This window comes from Echeneis naucrates, chromosome 23, assembly GCF_900963305.1.
Source record: "Echeneis naucrates chromosome 23, fEcheNa1.1, whole genome shotgun sequence".
Classification (NCBI taxonomy): Eukaryota; Metazoa; Chordata; class Actinopteri; order Carangiformes; family Echeneidae; genus Echeneis; species Echeneis naucrates.
The window spans coordinates 6,283,095-6,298,983 of record NC_042533.1 but is presented as its reverse complement, the minus strand read 5'-3'; the positions used below and the strand labels follow the sequence as shown (position 1 = coordinate 6,298,983).

The 15,889-nt window shown below is 41.8% G+C and overlaps 1 protein-coding gene across 1 annotated transcript in view; it reads right to left on the bottom strand.

Annotated features, from left to right (window-relative positions):
• The window catches only part of plxna4 (plexin A4), a 206,585-nt gene extending 201,859 nt beyond the window's left edge, over positions 1 to 4,726 (bottom strand). The window contains exon 1 of the mRNA XM_029494738.1: positions 4,245 to 4,726. The gene's annotated coding sequence lies outside the window, so the exon portion shown is untranslated. The remainder of the gene's footprint in view (positions 1 to 4,244) is intronic.
• Between the last annotated feature and the right edge of the window lie 11,163 nt (positions 4,727 to 15,889).

Sequence of the window (15,889 nt, the reverse complement as noted above, 5' to 3'; positions counted from 1 at the left end):
TGACAACTTAATAGGGCTCTAGCTGCCAAAATGGAAAAAAGAAGTTTTAAGAGCAGGATATGTTCACACAGAGACGCGCACACACACACGCATGCTCACAAAGTATATGATTATATGGATCTTCTCTGTCAGTGTCAAATATATGCTGAGTAAAGTATTCAGACGAGAACAAAGGTTTTCATTAAATTGGATGCTGTGACGCTTATTGATTTATCCCCCCTGAATTTACAGCGCCTATTGTTTTGAGATCCTCACTTCAGATCTCTGCTGTCATTGCTGTGGCAACATCAATATGAAGCTCTATGGTGCATTACCAAAGGGTTAATTACATACTTGTAAGCAATTATTCTCTTAATGTAGCATAGAATCCTCCCCCCCAAATTGGAATTTAGATGAAAACCATCAAACCCTCAGTCAGTGATACCATCTTTCTAATGAAGTGTCAACTAAAACATAATAGACTTTGAATTGCACACCAAGTTTGAAGACCAATCTGAGTCAAGTGCACATAGAAAAAATAACCAAGTGTGATCTAATTTAATGACAATAAATCAAACTTTTACTATAGAATAAATAGCTAACATGCTAAAACTAATCACTATTCAACCAAACCAACACACATTCTACATTTTACTGTGTTTAAAAAAGAAAGAAGAAAGGGCACCATCATAATACACATAATCAATTTTATATCATTCCTACAGGCATTATTAAAGAATGTGTCATACGGTCCTTAAACACAAGAGACATGTTTAAGGCAGAAAGGACAGTTGGTCACATTCAAGTCCAATTTACAATCTTCTCTCTGGTGTTTGCTGGCATGGGGGGGGGGCTAATTGGACACTAGCCTGTGGCTGGTAGTCCTGTCACAGCTCAGAGTGGTGGGTGGGTATCTGTATATGTGTGTGAGTGAGAGAGAAAGGGAGGGAGACATCAAGTGGAAAAGAGAGCAACCGAGAGAGAATGAGAACAAACAGAGAGCTCCATTCAGGTCCAACCCACAGACACATCATTCAGTCTGACATGACGATACGTCTCTGTGACCAGAGTATTCGTATACAGCCTCGCCAGGCCAGTCACAGATGCATCATTCACACCCACACACAGACACACAAACACACTTCCGCCCGAGTCTTCCCTACATTTCTACCAGGCATTATATCACCACAGAGAATCTTTCTAAGGTTTCCCATTCATATTCATTCACAGTTTCCCCCTTGACATGAACACATTGCAGAGATGTTCTGTTGTGTTTACACTTTTAAGTGCACCACCCCCAAAATGTAAAGGATGTCTTTACTGCCAAGGTTGGAGTGAGAGTTTATCCATTAGCAAGCCATAATATTGACAAGGCCACGCTCTCTGAGTCCAAACTCCAGTCTTGTAGCTGTAACACTGCCCAAGAAACAGGAGGGTACTATGTCAATGTGAGGTGCTTACAGGCTGCTGTTCCAATTTCTATAGGTAGGACTTGATGGACAGCACACAAAGAGAGAGGGAGGTGGGGTGCAGGGAGGGAGAATAAGGAGTGCCAAGTGCTCTTAACTGCATTTAAGAGTTTAGGACTGAGCTACGATGTGGTGACACGACAAGGAAGCAAGACACAGATGAGACAGAATTATCAAAACAGCTCAAGGACTAAATGTTTCTCCCTTGAGACCTTGACAGCACCAAAAGACACACAGACATTGGGAGGACAAGCACACAAATTTGAACATTCAAAAATGAGCAGAGACACACATTAACACTGAAAGACTGGCACAAACGCGCAGGATTGCCTGCCAGCCAGTCACACTGACACGGAAAAGCAGAGAAACTTCAGTCTGCAGTGGAGACAGTTTGCCCAGTAGGCAAGCTACTTTCTTTTGCCGCTCTGTCACAGGCAGTTAAACAGCAACTAATGGACCACACACCAGCCATCAGCAGCTAATGTTTTTTTCTTAAGGTTGTTTTCAGTTTCCCATTAAATAATCATCAGACTTACCAACTAATGTTTTTCCATATCACCACACAGCACATCTAAACATAGATGCAGAAAAAATAAATTATGCACAAATAAACATACACAACTTCTCATTAGCAGTCCAACAAACTGTTGCACCTGACATAATTGTGCCATTGAAACAACACCAAAATTGTCAACAAAAGCCCCATTTATGGAGTCAGTCTATCCAATTCACCAGCCAATGAAGCCACACTGCCCCTCATGGATTTTCCAGCATATAGCCGTGTCCCTTCAGCCACGCTCTTCTGAGTGTGGGTAAAACAACTAAGTCTGTTGGTGAAGTCACAGCAAAGACAACCAAGAATGTGTAATTTCTGTAAATATTAGCTAACACTAATAAGACATTGGTGTACATTAAGTATGATTCACCATCAGCCAGGGAATAGGCAACAGTGAATTGATGCATTGAAACTGGAGTGCAGGTGGATGGTGAGAGGGAGAAGCCGGCAGAGGAGCTCCGAGTACTCAGTGTGACTGCTGTACTAGAATCTGCATTTCGCATAGTTTGGAGCAGCTGCTTTTTGGGTACAAGGTGCAAGAGAGGGTGTGAGTCAGGGAAGTGCGAAGGGAGGGAGCAGTGGAACTGGAGAGAGACGGAGACGACAAAATGCATCAGCCACATTTTGGAATCAATGGCCTTTATCACACTACATGGCCAAAGCTGAGCAACTGAGCTTACACTGTAACTCGGCTCGACCTCCAAAAAAAGCTTCCCACTTAAATATAGAGGACACTGATGGATGATGGGCATTGATTGCAAATTAAATGCTGTTTAAGGGGCCAAGTAAATCATTCTGAGACAATGTTTTGCAAATAAAACTTTGTTTTATGATTCATCATTGCTCATGGGCTCACTGCTCAATTTCTCGGCTTGTTCAGGCATGACTGCAGAGCAGTGTGCCACAACCCAGCGGAAAGTGATCAATCCTGCTTTCACTATCAAAACACATCCAAATCATGCAAGTGAGAGAAAGTCAACAAATTTGTTAAACTTGTACTTGAATTGTAAATTACACCTATCATGTGAAATATTATGGTAATTCGTAACAGAACATAATTAGCAACAGAATTCCTGACTGAGTGTCTTTACAGCTTTCACCAGGACCATCCCTCAACTCAAGTCCTTCACTGGGCGCCGAGACTGAGCCACAGTGGTCAAGTTCAAAAGCTCTGAGACTAACAGATCCCTGTGATCCTGGGGGCCCCACGGGGAGAAATCTAATTGTACATGACACAGGTTGTGTTTTTCACTAATTATGAGGCAGCAGACAGATTGCAGCAATTTATTAAAATAATAGGTAACTAACTATGCTATATATATATATATATACATATACACACAGTGATGCACTGGCAGGCGATCAGTTAAAAGTCATTCGCGGGGATTCTGAAACTCTGACAGTAAATGTCAAAGCTTGATGCGAAAGGAAACCGGTTTAGAAAGGTGCTGCATAGTAGGCTACCAGGTCTGAAGAGTTTAAAGGGCTCATAAAATCCCTCCGAAGTGGATCCCCAAAGACGCAGGATCTGCTCCGACGCCGCGTGGATTTACCAACTTTTCTGTCAGACGCGCTGCGTTCATTTCTGCAATTCATAATGTTTTCCTATTTCACCATGTCGCGGGAGTTGTAGTTGCTATGCATCCTTACAAAACCATGTGTAGCAGATTATTAAATACTTTTGACCGTTCCCGTGTTTTAAAACCGGACCGCGACCAAAATCCCAGCTGCAGCCCGGAGCCCGACACGCCGCTGAATGCAGGATGAGGCGCCGCGTTTGTCCCCGGAGACTGAGCACCAACCCGCCGCCACAAATCTTTCTGTTCTTCCCCTTCAGAGTTTAACACTACAAGAGGAACAACCACGTTGTGGGCATGCAGCTTTCCCCGGCTCACATTGGATGATGCGGGGCGCCAAACGGAGGGAATCCACAAAATACGGGGTCCCGAGTTGAGAGAAATATCAGGTCATTAAAAAAATATATATATATATTTCTGCAACTCTCTCCGGGGCTAGTTACGCGATCCAGATGGACAGGTCCGGAATCAAACCCGCCCCATCTCCGGAGTGCGCAGAGCTGGCATGGCGCAGCCAGAACAGGTGCAACACGCCTCGAATCACCTGGCTGGTGCAGTGGGAGCCTGACAGCCAAAACCCGGGCTGTAACGGCACAGAAGCGTTAAAAACAGCCCTGACTGAGAGAGGTGACACCGTGACAAGCCCTCTTTCCGTGTTCTTACCTGTAATCTATGCAGATATCACTTCACAGCCGCAGCCGCATCGACACTGCGGATAAGAGGCACGTCCAGAGCAATCCCCAACTCCTCTTACTTCCCCCAAAAATGAAGGGAAAAAAAAAGGTTAGAACAACGTTATATCCTGATCATCAAACGACTTGTCCACTTTAAATCCCGACAGGCTTGTAGTTGCAAGGCGATTCCTGCACGGGAGGAAGAAATAGCAGCAGACTTCCAGCAGCATTCCCCGATCAGCAGGACTCTTCTACGCCGGACTGAGGGCTCTGAGACCCGGGAACAGCACCTCCCATCCCTCGGCGAGGACGCACTTGGTATGCCGTTGGAAAAGCCGCTGCGCCGTATGGGATACCGCAGGAGGCTGAGCTTGTGTGCGTGTCAGTGCGTGTCTGTGCGTGTGTGTGTGTGTGTGTGTATGGAGAGAGAGAGAGAGAGAGCGTGTGTGTATGGATGTGGCTCAGTGCGGTGCTCCTGCTCAACTGAGGTGCTGAGGGTGCTGCAGCGGAGTGTGAGGGAGAGAGAGTGCGGGAGAGACGGAGGGAGGGCGGGGGAGGGAGCAGCCCGCTGCCCCGGAGTTTTCAGCCTCGCAGCGGATCTTCCAGCTCGGGAAGGACTGAGTAGATGGCGCTTCGTGTTTTCACCGAGGATCCGGACTCACCCGCAGTAACAGCTCGGATCTGGAGGGGGCTTTGCTGGGTTACATTTTTATGTCCCTGGCAACTACCCTAAAAGAGGGTTAGTGGGTTTTAATGAGTAATATTCAAGGCAGCGTCCATCTCACCGAGCCATAATCATGTTTACGATCCAACTTCTTAGTGGCAGCTGATTTCAGATAATGCCCCATGCAAGTTCACGTTGGATTTCATCTTTTTTTTTATTATGTTTTTATGTATGTCAGCACCGTTTTACAAAAGTAAATATTACTTTTAACTAACATGTTTAAAAAGTTGATTTTAAAGTTTAATATATTTCCACCCACCGATGGGCATTTTCCTGTGAGAAAACCCAGGATGTAACAAACCTTAAAAGCTCCAATAAGAGGTTATGCCTTGCTTAAAATGCAGGTTTCTGCCGTGAGGTATGTCCAGCCCAAGGTTTATGTAATGAATCCATCCCGCCCAGAAAGGGATTTATCAATGCCAAATGGGAATATACACACATACGATGCAAACCCAGGGTGAAATGATCAGATCATAGGATTTGAATGTCTAATGGCAGGATCATTTAGAGATAGAGAAGCAACACAATTAAGACACTTTCATATTTGTAGGGGATTAGCATTTTTTTGTTCTTTGATGATCTTTTAGCTTGCTTCAGGAGTGTATCCCCCACCCACAAATGTTAAGCAATTAATATTCTAAAAGTCTAATTATGTAATCACGTCTTTAACGAAATAAGCAGTATGGGGGTGGGCAGGGTGATGCATTTTGCATAAAACAGGCTATTAAGCGTACTCTTTATCTTCACATAAAGACCATTCAAAACTAATCAGTCAAAAGCCAAAAAAATAAAATAAAATAAAATAAAAAAAATAGCAAGCAATATACCGAATCATATCCAGGTTTCTTTCATGTCCGTAAACGACTACAGTTTGTGTGAAATGTTAATATCTCGCACAGTCAGTTAAAGGACGTTGACTTTTAAGACCTGGCAATGAACTCAGAAAATTGAGAAAAACAACTCAGTGTAAATTGATGCAGTTTGGATGGAGTAGAAAACATGCGCTCCGTGACCATTTAGACAACTCAAGTAGTGCGCACTGAAAGGAGGCCGGGGAGGGGGGGGGGGGTCTCTTTGGGGGAGGCGTCCGTGTTTTCTGCAACATCCCATCCTCTTTCCTTTTTTGCTGTTTCTCCCCCTCCCTCCCTCCACTGGCAGAGCTGTGAAACACTGCATCAGAGCCCCACCTACAGGACAACACACTCACACTGACGGATACAAACCGCAGCACAAACACATCAGAGTCTGCCCTGAGACCATGAGTCACTGCAACCTTTTTTTTTTTTTTTTAGGGGGGGGGGTTGTTTATACAAAAAACAGACATTGCAGAAACATCTAAAAAAAAAACAGTCAAGCCAGAGAAATGCTACATTATTACACAACAGGGAAGTCTGGCAGAAAGGAGCAGGCTGTATCAATAATCCGTCATATGGAAAGTTTTCGGCCTCTTGGGTGAGAGAAGGGACCGGAATACATTTACCAGCCAAAAGAACAACAAAACTGTCAGCCACCGCCGACAGGACCACAAAAACAGTTAGCATGAACCCAGATAGTGGCAGACACGCTGCAATCATGCTATCTGTGGTGACAACAAGACAAAACAACTTCTGCCGACATTTAACAGAAAACGTCTTACCTCGAATATTTCCCGCAGCCTTCGGTTAAAAAAGGAAACTCCGGCGGTCAAATGCATCTTAAATGGCGGTGTAAACTAAAGCTAAGGTGCTAAAGTAAATAATGCCAAGTTTCAAGAAACGTTGTGTCCGTAAACGAGGAAACAACGTCATCACGTGAAACCCCAATTAGCGTCAATTTGGAGTCACGTGACTGTAATCTGTGCAGCTGTTGTTGTTGTTGGTTTTTTTTAGGGGGGTATCGTTTGGTTTGGTTTTTAGGTTTGCTTTTTTTCCCCGAAAAAACTCCCTTTTTAGAATATGACCATTCTGAGTATGCAAGTATGACAGGTGGTCACATTAACATTTACTTTAGCTCAAGCTTTTGACATTTAATTTGTAGGGGGACATTTCCTGCCCACAGGCCTGATAAAATGTATCAATGTGCCCTTTATTGTCCCAGTGCTTCACTGGAGATATGTTTACTGTTAACGGCAATCAAATTCGATTTTAAGCCTTGGATAAATTTAGAGCAGACGTATTTGTAAAGATGGATCCACTGGTGGGATTATAAGGATATAAGTAGTTTTAAGTCATACTGCTCATTGAGAGGGTATACTATGCTACAGATGTTGCAGCTGTTTAAAAAATGAATACAGAATAGACACCTTTTTGTAAACAAATAAATATGTTAAACCCATGAAAGAAATGTTTTAGGTCAATGTCACCTCTGAGAGTGACTGACCCCTGATAAATCAATTGATGCAATAAGTCAACAATAACAGTGTGTTTGGGGGTGGTCCCTATTTGTCCAAATCTTTTTTGACAGCCTGTTGTTTTCGTTTCATGTCAGACTTGCGTTCATTTATTATCCTTTGGTCCTCTCAGACTCAGGGTATCTCTTGGAGTCATTTGAAGGATGAAGCCACACAGATATCAACAATCCTATTGGCTTTATTTAATTATTCAATACAAGCACACGGCTAAATCAACAGTGTGTGGATCTCAATATCAGATAGCTTTGAAAGCACAGCAAATCAATAGTGCTGCAATCTACAGTGACAATAGTAATTCTGAGAGGTCAGAATTCCATGACCTTATGAAATTAGTGTTAAGGTCATTTGTCCATGTGGGGATCACACATACTTGGACCAAATGATAATGGATCTGTATAATTATGTTTTATCATCTGAGTAACATCCTATCTGTATGCTGCACGAGCATGTATTAATTCGATCCAAGGACACATTGGTTTGCCTTGAAAACTTAAACACAAGAATTTTTAATTAAAGATAAGTAGAAGATTTAGATGCATGTCAGACATTACAATAAAATGTATTTATTGTAATGCCTGACATGCATCTAAATACAGTCTTTTTTCACTGTTCTTTCTCTGATCATTGATGTATTGCATCAAAGATATATATATGTCAGTATAACAGCCCTGAGCAGAAAGTCCCCAGTTTGACTCCTGGCCAGCCAAACTGTTTACTGCATATTGCTCTCCTTGCACACATTTTCTGTCTATTGCTGTCAAATAAAGCCAATATTAAATAAATTAGATCGGACGTATAGTGACGAATGGCAGCAGTGTTTGAAGTTTTACAGTTAAACAGGTATGTAAACATAAATTTGATGGTTGGTTTAGTAAGCAGGTGTCCTGCTGTGTGAAACCCTGCGTCTACAAGGGCAGCTGATGAGAGGATGAAGCTAGCTCAGTGCTTGGATCTTTATTAAAATGCACTGACCAATTTGACTTTCCCATTTGTCTTGCAAATGAGATGATGACTTATGGAGGCATCATGAATAGCTTTGATGAAGCCTCCTTTTTAACACAGTCAAGTGGGTTGGAGGGACGTGTGCATGTGTATCTGTGTGTCTGTGTGGGTTCTGTTGCCAGCTGGCACAGGGCTATTTCAGCAGCTCGCCTCATCTTGCCGAAAACTGTGTGTGTCTGTGTGTGTGCACGTGTGTGGCGACACTTAAGCCTGCAATGCGTCCCTGTGTCCTTTTGAGTTAACTCAATGGACCCCTTTAAACACAGCTGTACATGGTTTATCCTGAGCCTGTGGGGATACAGGGATCACCCCACAGTGGTACACTGTTCCCGGGGGTCTTCCCCTTTTCCCCTGCAAGCCCCAATATGCACACCCTGCAGACACACTGTATCATCCTCATAATAGACATTCATCACATAGCTGTTTCAGTACATCCCTCACTGCTGCAGGCAGCTAAATCACGCATACAAAGTATGTATATATCCACTTTATGGTCAATTTACAAGTCATTTCTATCTCAGGGAAGATGATATTTATGAGCTGCCAATGGGGATGCCAGATTTAGTATGTCCATCTTGATAAAGGTGCCTGCCCATCTCAAAGTCTTGTTCCTTCCTGGTTTAAATCACACTGAAACACTGGATATGTCAGCCTCATTCATGATATCTCATTTTTTGTCAAGAATCTATTAGCATGTCTCAAAGCTAATGAAGTTTTATGTGTTGTAAGGATGCAATGAGTGGCACTCTGATATCTCATTGATTTGGGATGTAAATAGGGTTTCAATTTTCTGGCTGCATTGTGAGTTACTGGATAGTAGATTATATTGAAGATGACATTTCTGTGTATCTGCAGTGTGTATGTGTGCATAAGTGTTGTGCGTGGGAGTGGATGGATGGGTGTGTTGAATGTGTCACTCAGTAAGATAATTAGTTAGTTTGCATATTGATGACTTACTACTATTCCTATAAATGTGTGCGTTCGCTTGTGTGGTTCAGGTTTATTCCATCCTGTCATGTGTGTGTGTTTATTCATCCATGTATCATCTCCATCAGCCTCCCCATCAGGTTGACAGCTGCCTGTCTGTCTGTCCATATCTTTATGTGTGTGTGTGTGTGTGGGTGCATGTTTATGGCTGTGTCTGTACACACTCGAGGGCCAGGTGAATAAATGTTTTGCCAGCCATTTCTCCAGAGATCCAAGCTCATGTCCACAGAGATCCAGACCAAGTCACTCCCACTGTGCCGCTTTCTGTCCCTCTACAATGAAACTCTTCCTTTGGGATGTAGACTGCAGATGGTCTGGGCGGTGGGAGTCTGGGGACACAAAATATAAATGCAAAGTGCCACAACCAAATAATAGAATAGTGGTAATAGATTTGAAACCAGTGGCTTAATGCAGTATATTTCCTATTATTTCCTATTCTTCCTCTCTTTATTCTTAAAACCCAACCTTTCCCTACCTTTTGGGCTAAAACTATGGGATACCAACAGTCGCAGGTGCTCAGTGATGGCCTATCGGCTCCTGACAGCCTAGTATTGGCTTGCTGAGCCATGGTCTCAAGCCCTTTTGCCGCCAACAAAATGATAACAGTGTTTTCATCTCTTTCACAAGGCAAGGTAGACTGATAAGGACCAAGCCAAACCACCCAGTGTGAGAGAGTGCTTATATTTCACTCATCTATCCTCTTTCTGTTTATCACACACAAGTAAGCAAACACACAAATGCACTGATGATGGTTCTTGGAATCCATCTCTGTGGTCTGCAAATATGATCGATCGACAATATCTTTCACCGACTTGACCAGCAGCTTTCAGCGCAGTATCGACTGGCACTATCACAATTTCTTGTTGCTCTTCCCCTCTGGAATGCATCCATTAGCCAATTTTGTTTGTGTTCATATCCTCTGTCTGCAATAGGTGTGTTTTCAAGGTTCATGTCTTCAGATAGTGTTCTGATAGTCTTCTGATGTTTATCTGTCCTGATATTCTTGGCTAAATTGTTTTCATCCATATATAAAACATATTTTGGGATCTGTGACCTGTAGTAAAGCCATCTTTTAAAAGCAGATGTGGACTTCTGTGCAGACTACCGTCTGCATACACTAACACGTGTCACTTGAAATCATTCTGACGTGTGTCTGAATGCATCATGTTAAATATTCAGCAACAGGAAAGTTTTCAAAGGAAACCACAGCACAAACAAATCACAGACCCAGAAACAGGCAAGTTTGCTGCATTAAACACATGGATGGAGTCACTCAAGGATTAATCTTCCCTTCCTACACTTCCTCCTCCACTGAGCACCCATTCCACCTTCTCCACTTGTTTTGTTGTTACAAAAATGGCATGTATGTCAAGCAAATCTCCAATGAATATTGTTGAAAATATGTGTATTTTACTATGCATGGCATTTTATCCTGATTTATCGCATACATAATGATATATAATGAGCAGCAGTTATAAGATGAGGAGGGAGCAATAGGAAGGGAAAACATTAAATTATCCACAAATGTTATTTTCACTGTTAATTGATTGAACACGGAGGGAACGCATTTACATTTTAAATTGATCATTGTCTTCCAAGTCTGACGGAAAAGATGTAAATGGTGCAATTATGCATGCATGAATACATGTCATAAACACACAGTGTTTTTACACTCTGCCAGAAAGTGCTGTGTGTGTGTTACCATAACCAATGAGTGACAGACTATATCATAGTCATTTTTGCATGGAAGTTTTGACAAAAGGCTGCTACACTTTGTTAACGAACAATAAATGGGAATGATCTTGCATGTAGACGAAACACTACAATGTTACGATAACTGACAATATTTTTTACCAAAGCTATGAATATATAAATGGAGAAAAAAAAACAAAACTAAAATCATGTTGCTGTAATCTGTTGGCTCTGCATAACAAGAACTCTTGTCTACAATGTAGACAAATGACATCTTTGATTTACAAAAGCTGGAACGGGAGCAGTAGAAGCTCAAGATGCAGCACTAGTCTGTTTCCACATGCAGTCACAGTCAGTGAGGAAATCCTTTTTAATGTGTTCTTCCTAGATCTGCCCTGACTTTTATAATCCTTCATTGAATCTTTTATTCTGGAGTTGTAATAACACTGTATAATCCCACTCTACATTTATTGTGATGTTTCTACAGTTCTACATTAAAATAAATTCAGGAAAAAGTAAAAAAAAAAAAAAAAACGCTAACAAACCACAATAACTATATGGCACACAGTATATGTGAGGCTTCGGTGTGTACTGTATATTAAAAGGGAGGGGTGGAAATTCAGTTCTGATCATTCTACTCTGACATTGCAGTAGGAGCATTTTAAGCCTTTGGTGAGTAGTACAGAAACAAATGAGCGTCTTGTGACAAATCGTAAAGCCATTCCTCCTGAATGCAGACAGCTCAAGAGGGAGTGTTATTAGAATATATTTAAAGTGAGCTTACTTGCAGCTGGTTAAAGGTACAGTAGTTAAAAGTGAAACATACTGTTGTCATTGCAGAGATAAATTAATGATGCAGGGATATCATGGGATATCTACATGAACCATCTAAACCATACAGCAATTAAGCTGCAGGCTGATGATGATAATGGCATCTCATTTGATGACTAGCCATTTTTTAATACACCTACATAGACAAGAGACACGGATCCAGCACACACACATAAATACTTCACAAATAAAGCCTGCGTTGCATAGCTGTTGTCAAGAGTGAAAGCTTGTAAATGCTCTCAGCCTACTTTCTGACAGCGTTACCATAACATTAAATTTGAATTTGAATTTGAAATGATGCTTGTTGAAACCAGCTAGTTTGGCTTAAGTTCTCGTTCCATAAATAATAAATGAATTACTGCTTTGGTGATGTAGTCACACCAATAAAATTCAAAACATAAAACTTCCTGTCACTGTGAAAATGATTGGCACATATTTTAATCTGGTGACTAATGCTACATATAAATATTTAATGGATTCTGATGCTGTTAACATCAGAAATGTTTGTAGTAAAATTAAGAGTAGTTTCAGTTTACAATCTGATGAGAAAGCACGCAGTCATGCTGTTTGTTTTTTTTTAATCTGGGATTTAAGTTGAAGTTATTACTCTGTTACATTCAAAACACTGAGACTGTGTCTGATTTGAGATTCATTTTGGGATTGAACCATAGAGACTGATAACTCCATGACAGCCCTCGCAGACCCACAATAAGGTTGCTGAGATAAGGGAGGGTTTACAGCTATGCTGCTCTGGAAATATTCATAACTCCTCAGCAATCCTGCTTTCAATAGTTCAACACTCCACAGTGCACATTCCAGTCCTGACATCTTGCAAAAACATGCACATTTTCTTGTGTGGACACAAACACAAAGGAAAGAGTGAATGAAGGAGAGGACTTCAGTGAGCTGGCTAGCAGAAGATTAATCCATCTTTCCCAACCAGTCACTCCCACTCCCTCCCTCATCCTGTTCCTCCTTCCAGCCTCATTGTTTTCAATAAAGTGTCAAGACTGGCCATTTTATAATCACATTTGTGAGTTGGGATCTGGGATTCAGATGCAATCAATGTCTATTAGAATCACAAAGTTATTGATTGAAAGAAGAGCGATTGTGTGAGCGATCTCTCCCATTTTCATCCCCTCTCTCTTCCTCACACATATTTGAACAGACATTTACATACTGCCAAAGCTGGTTCCGACCCATTCCTGTCTACACATTGCTGATGCTTTACTGTTTGCACCAGGATAACATTTCAAGACATGTTGATGTTATATATGTCTGACAGGCAGAGCAAAACCGTGTGTTGGTACAAGATGAAACAGACTGGAACAAGATAAAGCACTGATGAAAAGTACAGAACTCCTGCTTTTCCATGGTATTCCTTATGCTACATAACACTAGATCTATACAGATCTTTCTCCATGTCTGAATGTTAGTGTGTGTGTGTGTGTGTGTGTGTGTGTTACTGTTTTGCATACAGCAGTGCCTGTCAGCCTGGGTCTGTGCAGCATTTCCACAAGGTGACATTTTAGAGACAGCTTCACACACCGAGGATATGGCTGATATGTCTCCTTTAACTTCTTTTTATCACCTGCTTCTGGAAACATCTTGCGGCCTTACAATAGATATATATCCAGATACCAGCATATGGGTGTGTGTAGGTGTGCCAAGGGAAAATGTCTTCAGCCATATTGTGTAATTCTTTTGGCTTATGAGACATACTTTTAAAAAGATTATTCAAGTTATTAAATCCTTCTCAATTTAAGTGGTAATCGCCATTCAAACTTGCTAATGTTCAGCTTCTTAAGGAAACTTGTGAATCTATTCATCCATCCATCTGGGTGGAGTCAGTCCCAGCTGACTGTGGGAAAGGTAAGGGCCCGCCCTGGACAGGTTTGCACCTACAGGCCGTTCATTCACCAATTAACCTATGGTGCATGGACTAGCAAGAGTACCCAAAGGGCACAGCCACACAAAGGCAAGGGTTCAAACAAAGAACCTTGTTGTGAGGGCACTGAGTTAACCATCCACCATGTGCTTTGATATTTATTTTCATATTTATCTGTTTTCTTTTGTTTTTGGGTGTAGATGATGTCTGGGGAATACCCCTCTCTCCACCCGCTCACAGAGGTTTATGGTGTTTGAAACACTTGATTTCTGCTTCAAAAAGTACTCAGACAGATGTGGTCAGTAGTTATCCATGTTCCCTCCTAATAGAAAGAAGCCACTGGTTCAATACCCTCCATTGTCTGCCATGATGTGAACTGATTAAAATGCTCCTGAGGTTAACTGAAGTTAATTGGAAGAGTTTAAGACTCCAGCTTCTTGCTAAAGACTGCAGCAATAATAAGCTGTTTCATTCCAAAGAAAGAAAAATAGTTTTCATCAGTAAAAGGAATTAAGAGGTTTTGAGTGCAGCAGCTCAACAGAGATCTTTTCTCTCGTCTGGTCTATTATAGGAAGGTCAAAGGTCAGGTTAAGCTCAAAAGCAACACACCTGGAGCTTTTAAAATATTCTCTCACCACTTGTAACTTTCTCTCTGAGTAATAATTTTACAAATAAGTACGGCTGAAATCATGGCACAGTGATATATGGTGATTTTGTCAAATGCTGCATGAGTTACGAAATCAAGATTTGACCAAAGTCAAAGTCAAAGCTAATATATTATGACTTAGAGTGGTTAAATGTCTCTTTGAGCTTTAAGACAGTCTAATGTTAAAATCCAGTTTAGGTTGGGGTTAGGATGAGGGTTGAGGGTTGAGGATGATGAATTAATTTGGATAAGTTAAAAAACAAGGCAGGGGAATGTGTTATGGTGAAAGTACTTCCAAGTATAGAGTTAGGAAAATGTCTGTCTGTGCACTTCTGTGTGTGTGTGTGTGTGTGTGTGTGTGTGTTAAACAGCCTCAAGTCCCAGGACAACTCATTAAGGGTGTAGTCCTTCTGCAAAAGAATAAAGGGAGCAGGACACTGTGCTGCAGTCTGCACTCAGCATGCCAGTCAAACACTGTGTGTGTGTGTGTGTGTGTGTGTAGGACATACATACACGTCCAAATCAGACCTTAAAAAAGAATGGACAATTTTGTGTCTCATTCATATTCTCCGAAAAGACACACAAATACACACAAAAGTTACAAAGGCTGACATGGATTTATGGTGCCCATCGCTCAAGGAGACAAACCCAGGGAAGAGGCACAAATTCAGCCAAAGAATAGGAACACCCATTGTTTAGAGAAATATACACACACAGTCACACACAGAGAGACAAGAACACACACTCACTCTTAACAGGAAATGGCTTACAAATGCCACTGTGTTTAAACCAGCGACTGTGAGGGGATGCTGATTTCCAGCCGCGACAGTGTGTTGGTGTTATTGTTTTCACCTTGTGAGTCTGCGTGTATCATCACGGCAAAAAGTGGTCCTGGAAACACCTGCTGTAGCAGAAACTACCACAGAGGCACTTCTGAGCACGTTGGCAGGTGCTTATGTCTGACAGCATCACCATCATGCAAAATACAGTCACAGAAGTATACAGGTGTGGAGCTGACACTGAAATGCAGGTAGAGTTTCTGAATGTGGACTCACCAAGATGGGCGAAGGTCAGATCATGAGCAACGGCTACTGCAGTGACCCCATAACAACACAATCTCAGGTTTAGCCATTGTATGCTACTGTGCAGCTTAATGGAACAGTTGAGCCATGGCAGAGGGATGAAAGAGCCACATGCTGCTGCAGGGCTGCGGGTTGCCGAGCCCTGGTCTAAGAGGTTTGTTGGTATTTGTAGACATGTGAAACGAAAAGCAAAAATACATTTGCACACAGACACAAATATGCTGATGGACAGAACAGCCTGTGGACTACATTTGCTCTGATTATTGATAAGCATCCCATAGGTTTTGGTTATTTGAATAGAAATGAGCGGTAAGATTATGTTTGGTTACTGTCTCAGGGTGAAATGTGTGTGTTCTCATGAAATGAAATTTATGAAAGTGATTTGTGAGGGAA